The 14,513-nt window shown below is 47.1% G+C and overlaps 1 pseudogene; it reads right to left on the reverse strand.

Moving 5' to 3' along the window:
• Positions 1 to 13,094: 13,094 nt before the first annotated feature.
• On the reverse strand, positions 13,095 to 13,214 carry LOC136650443 (5S ribosomal RNA; annotated as a pseudogene).
• Positions 13,215 to 14,513: the final 1,299 nt, after the last annotated feature.

Raw genomic sequence — 14,513 nt, forward strand, 5'->3', positions numbered from 1 at the left:
GTTTGATAGGAAGGAAGGATTATGAGAGAGAGTGGAAGCAGCTGGTGGGGAACTCCACAGGAATGGCTGAAGTGGCATTAATCTAGAGCTTCCATATGCACAGTTAACCATGTATTACCCCAAGCGGGCTGGAGATGGTGAACAATTCTTTCTCCATGGGGGTTGCAGCTGCTATGCAGTAAGCAAGCTTTTAAGCAGGTCCTGCGTGGTTCCTAGTCCTCTATTTTCACTCTGAGTGTGGCCATTTTAAACCTGTTAACAAATTCATACTTTAAGTCATTTTTTTTTTAAGATCTACTAAAAATTATTACAGAGCTGTGCTGAGGGCAAATGTCTCTGAAAGGAAACAAATGTCAGACCTTGTGTTGAGAAAAGGTTTATAAAACTGGATTGATGAAAAGTACAGTGTGCCATGTAATAAAATGCACCTACTAGGTTTTCCAAACAAACTACATTTCTAGAATTTCAAGTTGCCATCATCTGACCATTATCGAGACCAGTGTTTCTCAAACTGTGGGTTGAGACCCACTGGGTGGATCATGAGCCAATTTCAGGTGGGTTCCCATTAATTTCAATATTTTATTTTTAATATATTAGACTTGATGCTACCATGATATGTGACTGCATTTGGGGAAATGCTACAGATCTGTACTTTGAACAAGCTACTCTGTATATTCTTTTAACAATGACAGTAAATGGGACTTACTCCTGGGTAAGTGTGGGTAGGATTGCAGCCTAGGATGGTGAAAAATTTTCCTGCTTAATTATCTCATTTCTGCTCATGACATCCCTTCTGGTGGGTCCTGACAGATTCTCATTCTAAGAAGTGGGTCCTGGTGCTAAATGTGTGATAACCACTGATGCAGACTATACAATCTTCTATCACCACCATCCTGGTGCTAATTTTGGAAAACATAATATGCTCCAAAATAGATGGCTGCCTTTTTCTGATAAATATTGCATAGTTTATATTTACCTTTTGCAGCTTGGCAGGTTTTTCTTCAGTACAGTCAATCTCAATGCAGGCGCATTGATCAAATCAGCCGTTCCAGAGATCTAGTGAGTGGTATAAATGCAAGCAAAAACATGTGTGCATGCACTCAAAAAATGGAAAATCCAGGTTCTAAATGAACCATCATTCATTGAATTGTACTCTTGAATCCACCAAACCAAATTCAGTCTACTTGCAATAGTCAGGAGCGTGCAGATAGGGGTAGTCAGTGCTTCACCTGTCATATTCCAATGAGAATAGCCTCAGTCTTGCCTGTGATTGCTAATGCATTCCACTCAGCTTCTGACAGGTTACACAATCAAAGGGGAGGCTGAGCTCTGTCTCTCCCTGTATAGCAGAGAATCCCAAACTGTGAGTTGTGGCTCCCCAGGGAGCTGCAAAAACCAGCTGGGAAGCCATGCAGTCTTTGCAAAAACCCCACCACCCTATACAATGTATAGAATTGTAGCCCTAATGGGAGCCGTGGCCAAGGGCCCAGTAGGAAGAGAGGCACCAGTCCAAAAAGTTTAGCAACCACTGCTGTATAGTAACAGACACAGCAAGGTGGTGGACAAGCACTTTACCTTATGTTTGGCACCAAAATTTCAAAGCGGGGACATTCAGAACAAATGGCAGTTTGAAAGAAAACAAGCAATGCCTGAGAATTGCAGAGGGAAGCCAAACAAGTTTCTATACGGCAAATGAAATTTCTCATCACTTCTACGGTGATTGCAATAAGGATCGCTGAGGTGCATCAATCAGTCAGAGGTTATGCAGGTTTGGTATGTGAGTGTAGTAGATTCAGTATAATGATTTCTCCCTCATATGGAGGAATACAGAATTCTGTCTCACCATTTATTATGTACCCTTGGCCGAAAGGTCTGCCCTTCTGCACATCTCTGTCACGGTGCAACACTGATCTGACTGTTCAAGGCCCGGTTCTCTCTTGCAGGGACAAGCTACCAAATGTGTTGCCAAAGGGTATGTCTTTACTTTAAATGAAGCCAAACGGGAACAAGGCTGAGGAGGTGCATTTATATTGCTTGCTGGCATGTTTGTTTAAATGGGGGGGGGGGGGAGAGACTGCAAAGTAACAGGCCAACATTTTAAAATATCCAACACACATAGAATGTGTGGCTTACTATGGGTGTTGTACTTCTGTGCAAGAGACGGAAAGCCATTGTACCAACCTCCTGAGCAATCTGACCTCTGCTTCACTGTGATAAGCATTTCCTGGGCCAGTTTTCCATTAATGACATTGTGATTCATGAGTGGTAAGCCTTCCGTCTTTTGAGTTTAAATGCTAAAAGGGGATAAAAAGAAATGCAATTTTACCTCCGATGCCAATAAATCCATAGTCTTGGATAGCTGCAAGAGAAGACACCTGTCTATCAATGATATGTCACATACGTTGTTCTTAATAGTGTGCATATTTCATAAGACCGTCTGTTGGGAAACTTTTCAGGATAAATGGTATTTGAAAAGATTTTTTTTATATCTGTCTCTCTTTTTTTGTAGCTATGCTAATGGCTTTGTGAAATAATGAAAAGTCAGAGACAAACTACGCCTTCCCGGGGTTTGATTTGTCTAGAAACAAAAAGTATGACAGCCCAGAAAGAAAGCAGTGCTGTTGCCAACGCTGCTCTCATACAGAAGCACACATGTTCTTCTGCAAAGTGAGACCAGGCTGCATGCTTCAGATTCTGGAGGTAAAGGGAAAAGGCAGCCAAAATGCTGCCCCTTGATGGGCAGGGAAGATAGTTCCTCCAAAGGTCAGGGTGGCTTTCCAAGCAGGACAACCCTCAACAAAAATGAACAGAGTGGAAATCTCTGTGGAGGGAGAGACTACAGACAGATAGCTTGGGCATTTCTATAACTGTTTGGATGTTTGACATTTCTCATTAACTGGAGGAGTCCACGCTGTCTGTTTTGGTAATCTTTCCCTCCATACAAACTTCCACTATTTTTATTCTACACTGTATTTCTGGGTAAATACAGGTGGGTCCTCTTTATATAGTTTCGGGACCCACAGATTTGACCCACTGTGGGTCCCAAACCCACTGATGAGGACACCGCTGAGTCTCCCGGGCATGACCAGAACCTTGTTCCAGTCACATCTGGGAGCCTTTCTGAGGCCTGCAGAGAAAGCACTGAAAGCCAGAAGTGGCCATTACCTCCTGGAACTTTTCTGAGGCACAAAGAGGCTGTGCTCCATCCAGAATCCATGGCCCACGGATAAAGAGGACCCAACTGTATTTATTATGCAGCCTTCCTGGGCATCAGAGCATCCTCTGGATGCAACTGGAGCACTGCTTTGATCTTGTCTGGATGCCCAGACCTGCAGATTTCATTATCATGTGTTTCAGCATCCATAGGGGTTCCAGAAACAAAACCCCCATGGATGTCAAGGCACCACCTGTAATGGTATCTGGAACATCTCCTTGGTGTTCAGGAGTTTCCTAGGTTTGACCGAGTTAATGTGTATCCCTCCAAGAGAGCACAAAGGTCTAATTGCACCCCAATCAGAGAGGTTCCTGAAGAGACAAAAGGTGTGGCAGGGTGTGGCCAGCACCCATGGTGGGAGAGGCTTCCTGAATGAATCTGAAAAGACTGTTCAGGTAGCCTGGCCACTGGGAGTTTATAGTCCAATCCTATACCTGCGATCCGCTGCCAAAACACACTTTCCAGCAGTCATAAATGGGAATCAGACCATCACCAGGGAGGCTGCTGAGGCCTTGCACTCAGCAGCAGAAAAAGGAAGGCCTGCCGATGGGAGTAGGTCAGTGCGGTGGGAGCAACTGGGTAGGGTTGGGTGTAACTGGGCATAATGGGGGCGGGCCGGGGCATATCAGAGATAGGAGGAGGTGGCACCCAGAGTGAGCAACTTGTGTGGATGCTATCCCCTCTGGTGCCAGCTGACATGGCCCTTTGTGATAACTGAAGCCTGTGATTCGGTTCTAAAACATTCCCGTTCTTATATTAAAGCCCATAATACTGTAAACCAGACACAATCTGAAGGCTCCTCCAGCACAAGTTATTTTATAAATGATTCCCCCCCCCCCAGATATTAGCCCAGTGAGAAATGCAGCCACTTAAAAGGGAAAGGCACAAGCTTTGTAAGAGTGGGTCACGAGTGGTAAAAAAATGATGATGGTAGTGTAGTGTCATAATCAAAGTCTAATCGTCTCATTAATTAGGCGCAATATCATAGTACATATTGGGTCTTAGAATGAGTATTACTCAAATGCCTACTAAAATGTGCAAATTTATCTCCTGGCATAGTTTGCAGGCAGGCAAAGCATTTGGTGGAGGTTAAAAAGTTCAATTGCTGCTTTAAAGCGTGCTTGAACTTTAGGCATGAATAATCATTGATCTTCTCTTCAGCGAACCAATTCTGAAATTCCCCCTCCTCTTCCCACCCAGCACTTTAATTGCTTCCAACCAACATTGGCATTAAAGAAAAAAAACCATCATTCTCTACAATGTGCGGTGATGTAACACTGTTCATTACCATGGCTCTCACAATGAGGTTGCAAGTAAGGCTTGTTCACATGTGAAAGGCTGTGGTATAAGAACAACTGTTTGTTCTGCAAAATATAGAAGAGCTGAATATGGGCCCAATCCTATCCAATTTTCCTGTGCTGGTACTACTGTGCCAATGGGGTATGCACTGCTTCCTGTGTTGGGGAGGCAGTCATAGAGGCCTTCTCAAGGAATGGGAACATTTTTTCCCTTACCTTAGTGCTGCATTGTGGCTGCACCAGAGCTGGAAAATTGGATAGGATTGGGCCCTATGTTTCTTGTTCCTGATGTGCAGCTGCATCTCTAGTCTACATCAACAATGAGCTGTATTTCATTGATTCAACAGCAACATGAATGCAGATCTATAAGGATCTGGTCTCAACCATGCAATCACAATGATGATCTGAAGAGGGCAGGCAAAGACCCTCTACAAGAAATGTAGAAGGCACCCAATGAATTCTTGGAAAGTGCTGGATGACTCAGCAGAACCCAGATGCCAAAAATGCCACTCAACCAGTAGTGGAGATTATGGAATTCCATAGATGTGAAGAACTGTGAATTCCTCTTCCTCTCTCCATGTTCTTAACTGAAGGAATCCATCTGTGATCATTCAATGATATGATAAGCTATTTAAAGATACTCTTTCATGTTGGATTTTCAAAATGTTCTTGAGATAAACTTGGAAAAGCTGTGCCATCCTATCCCCCTTTCTGGCCTAAATCTACTTTCCAGGATTCATTCAGACTTTTGCCAGCTATATAGAGTTACTATATAGCTGGCAAAAGTCTGAATGAATCCTGGAAAGTAGCTGGGGCAGATTCAAGTAGATCCAGTAGGACAGCAATCATGAGATTGTGCTTCTTGGCCAAACAGAGCAATCGGGATGCAGAACACCATAGGAAGTGGCCATGTTCTTTGCGTTCAACCAGTTGGCTTCCAACCTTCATAGAGGAGAGAGTGGGAAGCAGGGCAAGTAAGATGACAGTGGATCACCATTACACTGTCAACATCAATACCACTAGATGACTGTTATGCCCCATCACTGCATAGGGATAGGCTTTAAAGAACAAAAAAGTAAGGCCCACCAACTTTCCAGCACTGACGCAGCTGTGTCAATGGGGCATGTGCTACACCCTAAAGTTGGGTGGCTGTCATGGAGACCTCCTCAAAGTAAGAGAATGTTTGTTCCCTTACCTTGGAGCTGCATTGATCTTCCCTTGGTGCTGGAAAGTTGGTTAGGATTGTGCCCTAAGATAAGGTGAGATAAATAAGATAAGTAAGATAAGGTGCTTCTGTTCTTCCATCAATTGTTAACCTTCATGGGGCTTAGGAAAACAATGAAGGAGGGGACACAAAAGCACACATCTCACATTTGCAGCAGGCTGGAGGGAGGCAGTAGCAGGCTTGGGGTAAAGGGCACCCTCTGCTGCTGATGCTTCGTGGCTGGGCTGGGCCAAATTTGGGGTATTCTTTAGGGGATGCTCAGGGCCTGGGAGAAGGGAGTAAAGGGAATAATTTGTACCCATGCCCAGGTACAAGTTGGAGGGGGGGCCCAGGAGCAAAAGGAAAGGGCCCAGAAATTTCCTGGGATCTTCCATTTTCCAATCTCACCCAGACTCACTGTCCACAAGGGATGCTGGGGGCATTACTGTGGACACATTGCAGTGACTACTGCCACAAGCCAGACACACCAGGCCCAAGAATAATAATAACTAATAATAACTAGGTATTTATATACCGCCTTTCTGGTCATCAGATTAGTCCTCTAACTTTATTCAAGGTGGTCTAAATCCCTCAAGGGGATTTTTACAATCATAGAAGTTCTCTCTTTCAAGAACCAACAACATTTCAGAATGGATCTTCCTGGTTTGGTCTCACTTCTGGCCTCCAGTTCTCCCATACAGGCTGACAAGCAGCTCCATCTCTCACATGGAGGGCAGCCAATACGCTTCTTGCTCACACCAAGAGCAGGTGGAATCACTTAGCTGGGCTTGTCAGCTGCTTCAAGGTCTCGCCATTCTCAGCCGTTCAGGGAGCTGCCAGTGTCCTCGAACTGGCGACCTTCTGATGTTATCTTTGGGCTAACGGAGGCTCTACCCTCTAGACCAGACCTCCTGCCCATACATTCCTTAACGGTGTCACATCTGGGAGGAAACCGACCTGATACAGTAGGTCTTTGGCTTGTGGATCCGCTTACCATGAAGGAGTGTATAGGAGCTCAGGGACACAGCTGTGGGGATATAACTGCTGCAGAAGTCAGTTTTGGTGTACACTGGACACTTTCCATTCTAGTGCGAGCCTACATACAATACTACTAATCTCCTGCAATGATTTTTTATGTTTGAAAGATTTTAGAGAGACTGAGGAGTGTGTTTGGTTTTCTGTATTACTGTATCTAGCTGCCAACGCTGAGCAGGCAGGTAGACCTGAGCTCTGCATTGGGAAGACTGGTAGACCTGGGCTCCAAAGACTATTCTGGCTGTTGCCACTTTCCCCCTGCCAGTTGTGCTCCCATTCCACCCACCCTCATTGCCACCCCCCACTCTGTTTCACCTCCTGCCGCTTTGGGAAGAGACCCAAAAGAAACTTTGAACCCCCTAATAAAATTCCTCTCAGAGGCCCTGGAGATACTAGTGTAGGAGCCAAGGCAAGGATAACAAAGGGATCTGATTTTTTGTTTGTTTGTTTCTCATAGTTGTGGAAGTTAGCATTTAGCAGGATATCTTCAAGAATGAAAAGATAAGCTTCTGGTGCAATTATCAGACTGCGATTAGAAAGTTGTTAGAAAGGAGGGGGGACATGATTGAGACATATAAAATTATACATGGAAGTGGATAAAGGGAAGGTGCTACTAAAATTATTAGGGGGCAGAGGAGAACATATGATGTTACCTCATGTTGAATCAACCTATTGGTCCATCTTGATCACTTATTGTCTACTGACAGCAATGGTCCAGGGTTGCAAAACTCTATCTGAAGATGCCAGGAATTGAATCTGGGACCTGTGGCATACAAAGCAGTGGTGTAGCTAATGATCCTGTTGCCCGGTGCAGAGCACAAAATGATGCCCTGGACCTTCTGGGTTTTGAATTTCATTCTGGGTGTCAGGGGCTCACCACCGGGCCGGCCCCTGTCTTACCTGGCCAGGCAGTGGGGGCAGATGACAGGCGAGGGAAGCCCCAAGAGGGCATTGGGCGGACCCCACCGGTAGCCCCTGCAGGCGACCCGGACAGGTGGGGAGGCGAGGGCGGGGGAAGGAGCAAGCCCCAGCACAGCGTCCCTCCCCATGGTGGCAGTGGCACGGCTGGGGCGGCTCCTTGCCCCACCCACGGCGACTCCCAGGGTGGCGCCCCTCTCCACGGCCACATGCGCGGCGCCTCTCCCTGCAGCTATGGCAGGTTGGTTGGAGCAGCTTTGCCGGTGGCCGCGGCACACCCCACCTGCGGCAACCTAGGGAGTGGGGAGGGAGGCCTCGGGGTCAGGCCTGGCTGGGGGGGCAGGGGGCACCCTGGTGGGGTGGGGCGGCCCCTGGGGAGGGCAACAATGCCCAGGACCACTGCTGAGGCTTCTCACCTGCATCAGGATGCAGGCAACCCTAGAACCAACTGGGCTGCTTGGCACACCCCACCTGCGGCAACCTAGGGAGTGGGGAGGGAGGCCTCAGGGCCGGGCCTGGCTGGGGGGTGCAGGGGGGCACCCTGGTGGGGTGGGGTGGCCCCTGGGGAGGGCAACAATGCCCAGGGCCACCGCTGAGGCTTCTCACCTGCAGCAGGATGCAGGCAACCCTAGAACCAATTGGGCTGCTTGGCCAGGTGTGGCTGCCCTGAGATGGGGGTGGGGCCAGGAGCTGCATAAAGGCAGGAGAGGCCAATGATGAGGGGGGGAAAAAGCCCGATGGGGCTGGTGGCTGAGGGGCTGTGCCCTGGTGGGCTGCCTCTGTGGCCAGGGTGGGTTTGGGCCCCCCCTTTGGACATGGGGCCACTCAGCCTCGCCCCGGGGGCCTGTTGCGGGGTGGGTCTGGGGCCCCTCTGCCTTGGGGCTGCTCCCCTCCCCGCCCCAGGGGTCCTGACACTGGGTCACTTCTGGGTTTTGAATTCATATCCACTATTTTAAAAAATGAGAAATAAAAAATCTGCAACATTCCCCAAGCATCGGCACTTCTCCCCAGCACTCAATCCCTACTGAGGTGAGCCCTGCTCACACATGAGGGAAGCTCCAGACATGCCCCCCCATGCCAGGCAGCTGTTCGAATCCCACAGCTGGCTTGTGGGGGAGAGGCGAGACTGTAGCAATGCCGCCATCCACTTGCTGGATCACAATGGCTGGGGGGGGGGAGGAAGACTTGGGGTGGGGAGGCAGGAGGAAGCCGCACCTGACTGACTGAGGCTACAATCCTACCCACACTTACCTGGGAGTAAGCCCCATTCACTATAACGGGACTTGCTTCTGAGGAGACATGCCTAAGATTGGCTCTGAGTTTGTGCGGAAAGCAGCAGTGGTGGCGATGCGCCTCCCCTTCCTTCCTCCCGCTGATGCACCACTAAGCAAGGTGGAGGCAGTTGGCAGCCCCGCCAGTAAGGTTCCATCGCCTCAGCGCCCACAGGCCTCAATGGGACGGATGTTGGTTTTCAGGCAGGGGGCTGCGGTGGCCCCCCAACACTGAGGCACCCTGTGAAGGCTTCCCCCAGCCCCACCAAGGTCTTCCTTGCAGGGAGCCAGCTCTTCCTGCAAGGAACTTTTCCTGCTGAGCGTCGCCTTTTCCTGCCTGCCGTCGCCGCCACAACCCCCTTCCCAGCTCCTCCAAGGGTGGGCGGGCGGGCTGCCCTCCCCTCATCTCTCCTTCCCACCCAAGTAGGGCAGTCGAGCCGGGTGCATTTGCTACCCCCTGCATCCCCTTAGCTACGCCACTGATACAAAGCATACGCTTTACCACTAACCTACAGCCAAAAGTCAAGCACTTAGCTTTAAACAGCGAGCATGGTCTGTGATCATTGGAGATGCCTCATGATCACTGCCCCATGATCACTGTTAAAACTAAACACTTGGCTTCTGGTGCTGAAATCTGGTCTGTTGGCTGACTCAAAATGTCCAAAATTGATCAGTGAATAAGGATCCTGTGAAACACGGAGCATGAACCAGGGTGAACAATAAGGGCCTCTGTGTTGTTTCCTTTGAGACTCCACAGTTTGTTACACTATAGAAGTTCACTTCCAGAGGGTTGCTGCCAAATCTGAAAAGCTCGTAACGCTGAATGTTCAGGGGTAATTAGATCAAGATTCAAGCAATTTGCTGTAGGCCCTGAACTCGAAACATCCTTCATGTGCCTCTGCTAGATGTGTCTTTAAATTAGATTATAATGAGCTTGGCAGCACTATTAATAACACAGCAAGTCATCAGAGAATATGGTTTTTATTTCTGCAATAGAAAATGCACCATCATGTAGCTTTTTGCCTATCAAAAAGAGGTGACTGTCCAAGCTTCACATCTTTTAATGATGAAAGACAAATATTAGGGCACTTGGGCTCCTGAAAATAATGTACAGCGACGGGGCTAACATGCAGATTTAAATGGCAGAAATGAAGTATTTCAAAATGGCTTCTTTAGCTTAAATACCCAGTGGTTTCTTCCTCTACCTCTAGAGATTATTTTGTTTAAACAGTGTAATTCCTTGTCTTAATAAATTCAGCTGCTAAGGATCGGCCTTCTCTAAATTATTCAGTCTCTCTTCATTTTTGAGTCACCGGCTGAAAGATTAAAGTGATTGATTAAAGAAGGGCCAATGGCACACTGCCTATCTGCCTGGTGTCAGCCCTGAGTGGAACTTATGAGTTAGTTAAGTATATCTTGTAAAAGGAGATGAACTAGAGTGCGCTGGGTTTCGCATGACAAGTATATTTGCTTCACTTCAATTAAACTAAGAAGGCATCTTTGTTTTTGGGTGAAGCAATATACCATCTTAATACAGAGATGGAGTGTAGTAATGTTTGCAGTAAAATGCATCTTCTCTCAGAGAGTGATAAAATAGATGAGGCAATTCCTTTTTTTTATTGTAGCAAAGTCTGTTGGTGAAAGAAAAATCTTCCAAGCTTTTGAGGTGCATAGAACTCTCTAAGCAGAATGGAAAACAGCACACAATTCTGAGACCATGCAGCCTCCTTTTATTTTTTTTTAATTATTATTTTAGTTTCTTAGTCAGGCAGCTTTCTGATCAGCATCATTAACGATCCAGATTCATTAACACAATGGCAGTTTTCTTCCTGATTTCAACAGAATATAACATTAGGGATTGTATTCTAAGGAAGTTAGTCATTACAAAGAGCCCAATCCTATCCCTGCTAGCCCAGAGCTTGCCATAGTAGTTACAGAGCACATGCTGCATGAGACAGCAGGTGACTTGACAGTCCAGGGATGAAGTAAAGAGGATTATAACTTGCGTCTTTGTAGGCCACCTAGGGCCCAATCCTATCCAACTTCCCAGTGCCGCTGCAGCTGCAATGCAGCCCTGAAGAAAGGGAACAAATATTCCCTTACATCAGCGGTTTTCAAACTCTCCGGGAGTTTGAAAACCACTCTAAGTTCTTGCAGGGGCGGGAGGAGGCAGCAGGAGTAGGGGGAAGGCAGAGGTGCAATCCCAAGGATTGCGCTGTTCAGGGGGCTGCAGGGGCTTGGTTGCACTTACCGAGCCTCCTGCAGCCTCCCGGGGGTGCGGGGAGCCCGGCACAACCTTCTGCAAGGCTCCCCGAAGCTTCGAAAATGAAAGTGGAGCAATTACACTCCACTTCTGGTTTTGCGGAAGTGGAGCACGATCGCTCCACTTTCACTTCTGAAGCTGTGCGGAGCCCTGCAGAAGGTTGCGCAGGGCTTCCCGCAACCCCGGGAGGCTGCAGGAGGCTCGGTAAGTGCACCCAAGCCCCTGCAGCCACCTGAGCGGCGTGATCCTGGAGATTGCACCGCTGCCTCTTCCCTGCCCCCACCCCTTAAGGGGGCAGAGACCAGGGCCCACAGGCTGGGACATCGTGATGCGCCAGTCTGAAAAGATCTTCCTTACGTGGAGGAGGCCTGTGTGACTGTCTCCCTACTGCAGGATGCAGCACATGCCTCACTGGCACTGCTACACCAGTGCTGGAAAGTTGGATAGGATTTGACCCTTAGTCTCCAATGGGTCTCCTCAGACCAACATCAGCTATTTAGTGGGCGAATGTCTGAGGGGATTCTGGGCATGGGTTCAGGCTGGGAAGGGAGTATAGGACCCCATGTGTACTAGCGCTGCTGAGATCCACCCCACCTTCTCCTTGTCCCAATCTGCCCATGATCCTCCCCCAAACCACCCCACCACTAAATTACCAGCAACAGTGGAGGATGACAGAGGTTATGCAAGTTATGCAGGCTGGTGGTGCCCATATGCAGTCTCTGGCTATTTTCATTGGCGTGCCTAACCCACAGAATGATGGAGTGGCTTTTGTGCCATCGGCCCAGGACTTAGGGTAACAGATTACATGATCCACCATTGTAAGCCCAAGACAGAATTGGCCTATAATTTTCATTGTGTTCAATAGGACTGATTCCCAGATAAGTGTGTATTCCAGATTGCAGACATAGGTTACAACCCCCCTTTTTAACTTCTGGTTAAAACTTCTGGTTTTACTTCTGGTTTGATGCCCAGCTTTTTTATTTTTAAGGTCTCTTAATATGATGGATGTTGCTTGTATGTTGCCCTTATGCAGGTCTGAAGGGTGGGAGGCAAAATCCCTAGGGCCCAGTTTTCCAGGGGACCTGGGCCAGGACAAAGCAAACTATGCAGTCTTGCCTAAAGAAAGATTCATTTTCAAGTTCCAGACTACAATCACAAAGTCCAGATCCTATCTCAACATTTTGCCCTAACTCTGTGGTGCTTTCTTAAGGGAATAAAGCAAAACTAAAAAGTAGTTAGCTGACACCTAGAACTACTGAAACTCACTTGGAGCAGAATATCATGCTCTGCTGCCTAAAAAATAAGCTCTGCAAGTGGCAGGTTGTTTTGTCTTAGCTTAGAGTTCCTTGAGCTTTAGGCTGGAATATTTGCTATATTTTTTAGGCAATAGATCATGATATTCTTCTCCAAGTTAGTTTCAGTAGTTCTAGGTGTCAGCTAACTACTTTTATTTTATTCCCTTGAGAAATCTCTAGAGTTAGGGCAAAATGTTGAGATAGGATCTAGACTTTGTGATTGTAGCCTAGAATTAAAAAATGAATATTTCTTTAAGTGGCAACAGCTTACCGAAGCCTTAGTGAGTACGTATGCAGTCTTGTTTTACAAATGTAGTAATATTGGTTTGTAGAAAAATTTAGGAAGGGAGGGGGCATTCAGGTATCTTGCCCTTGGCTCAATACCAGCTCTCAACAGCCCTGCTCTGATTTAGCAAGAATACTGGCGCTACTTGGGCATACAGTTAAACCCTCACACCCTCTGGGTAGACGGACCAACTAACTTTCAATGCCAGTTTTTTTATCCCCACTTTGTTCTCTCCTTACCAGCTCATTTTCCCTACTCCTCTCCATCATTGTTTGGTTGGCAACCTTCAGTCTCGAAAGACTATAATATAAGCCTACAGCACCCAGTATTCCCAGGCGGTCTCCCATCCAAGTACTAACCAGGCCTGACCCTGCTTAGCTTCCAAGATCAGATGAGATTGGGCATGTGCAGGGTAACAGTTGCTGTCAATTCTTAGGGAAAATAAGTTATTAAGAGAAAATATCATTAGAGAAAAACCAGGAAGGCAGGCAGCAGAATTCCTCTTTGTGTGTGTGTGTGTGTGTGTGATCTCCTCCAGTTTTTTCTGACTGTAGATCAGAAGCCTTCAAAATGCTTCACATGCAAAGCCTGACTGCTCCCATGTGGTGAGACTTGCATGTAGCCTAACTGCAGGCCCTAGTTCCCAGGAGCTGTGGGGGTTCCATTACCTTTTCCTTTCTGCAGTTCCAAAAGGAAAGAGCTGCACTATTCATGCCCACAAGTTTTGACTTGAATGAGTCATTTCCCTTCCAAATCATTTTGAATTGAGAAGAAAGGCCTGGGGTCAAGATCATGATCCTTCCTTTTACAGTCAATATTTGAGAAACTCTGATATGGGACTCTTTCGAGATTACCCTGGTTTCTCATCTTAATGCAAATCCTGTGAGTGAAACCAGTTCATTTCATTCAAAGATCTATTAGAGAACACAGACATCTAAACACATCTAAAGATAGAATAAGCAAAGTGGTGCCTAATTTTCAACCTTGATGCTTTTCAGGCAGAAAAGTGGACTTTCACAGGGTGTAAAAAGTCCATTTTACAACCACTACTTTAACAGATGTTTGCACTAGTTCATTCATATTTGCATGCCAGTTCCTTTACTGCTGTGGCATGATTTTCAGGATGTCCTTCCATGGTGAATGAATACATTGATATTCTGGCACAAGGTGCACTACCAGGTTTGCTCTTGCTCCCTGGTCATTCTCCCCATGCCTTTGGTCACTCAGTGTGTGTGCACAGGGCAGCACCAAACACAGGAAGGGCTTCTCCATGGGTTATAGACCCTGAGAGTTCCAGGTTCCAAATTAGGTAGGATTGAAGGATGCTACACCTATCAGGGCTCTAAACTATTTGGGAGGATTGGGGGTGTACATATAATCCCCTGGGGCATGCTGCCCCAACATCACTCACCACAGGCACTCGACTATAAGTCGACCTCACAGATAAGTCGAGGGCAGGTTTTGACCCATCAATCATGGAATTTTCTATGACAGATAAGTCAGGGGCTAAACTTAGGGGGCTGTCTGACTATAGTTTTTATTGCAAGGTGCAAAAACCAAGATGTTACAAGAGATCCCAGATGTTGCATGGTAATCCCAGGTTCCAAAGCAAACTCAGTAGACAAAAGTGATCAAATCCAGGTCTTTATTGTAAATCCATCCACGTCTCCAAAGGAGACTGTGTGCATCAGAAATGGGGAGGAGAGAAGCCCAGAACACCCCCTTCAGC

The sequence above is a fragment of the Tiliqua scincoides genome, chromosome 4 (assembly GCF_035046505.1).
Source record: "Tiliqua scincoides isolate rTilSci1 chromosome 4, rTilSci1.hap2, whole genome shotgun sequence".
Lineage (NCBI taxonomy): Eukaryota > Metazoa > Chordata > Lepidosauria > Squamata > Scincidae > Tiliqua > Tiliqua scincoides.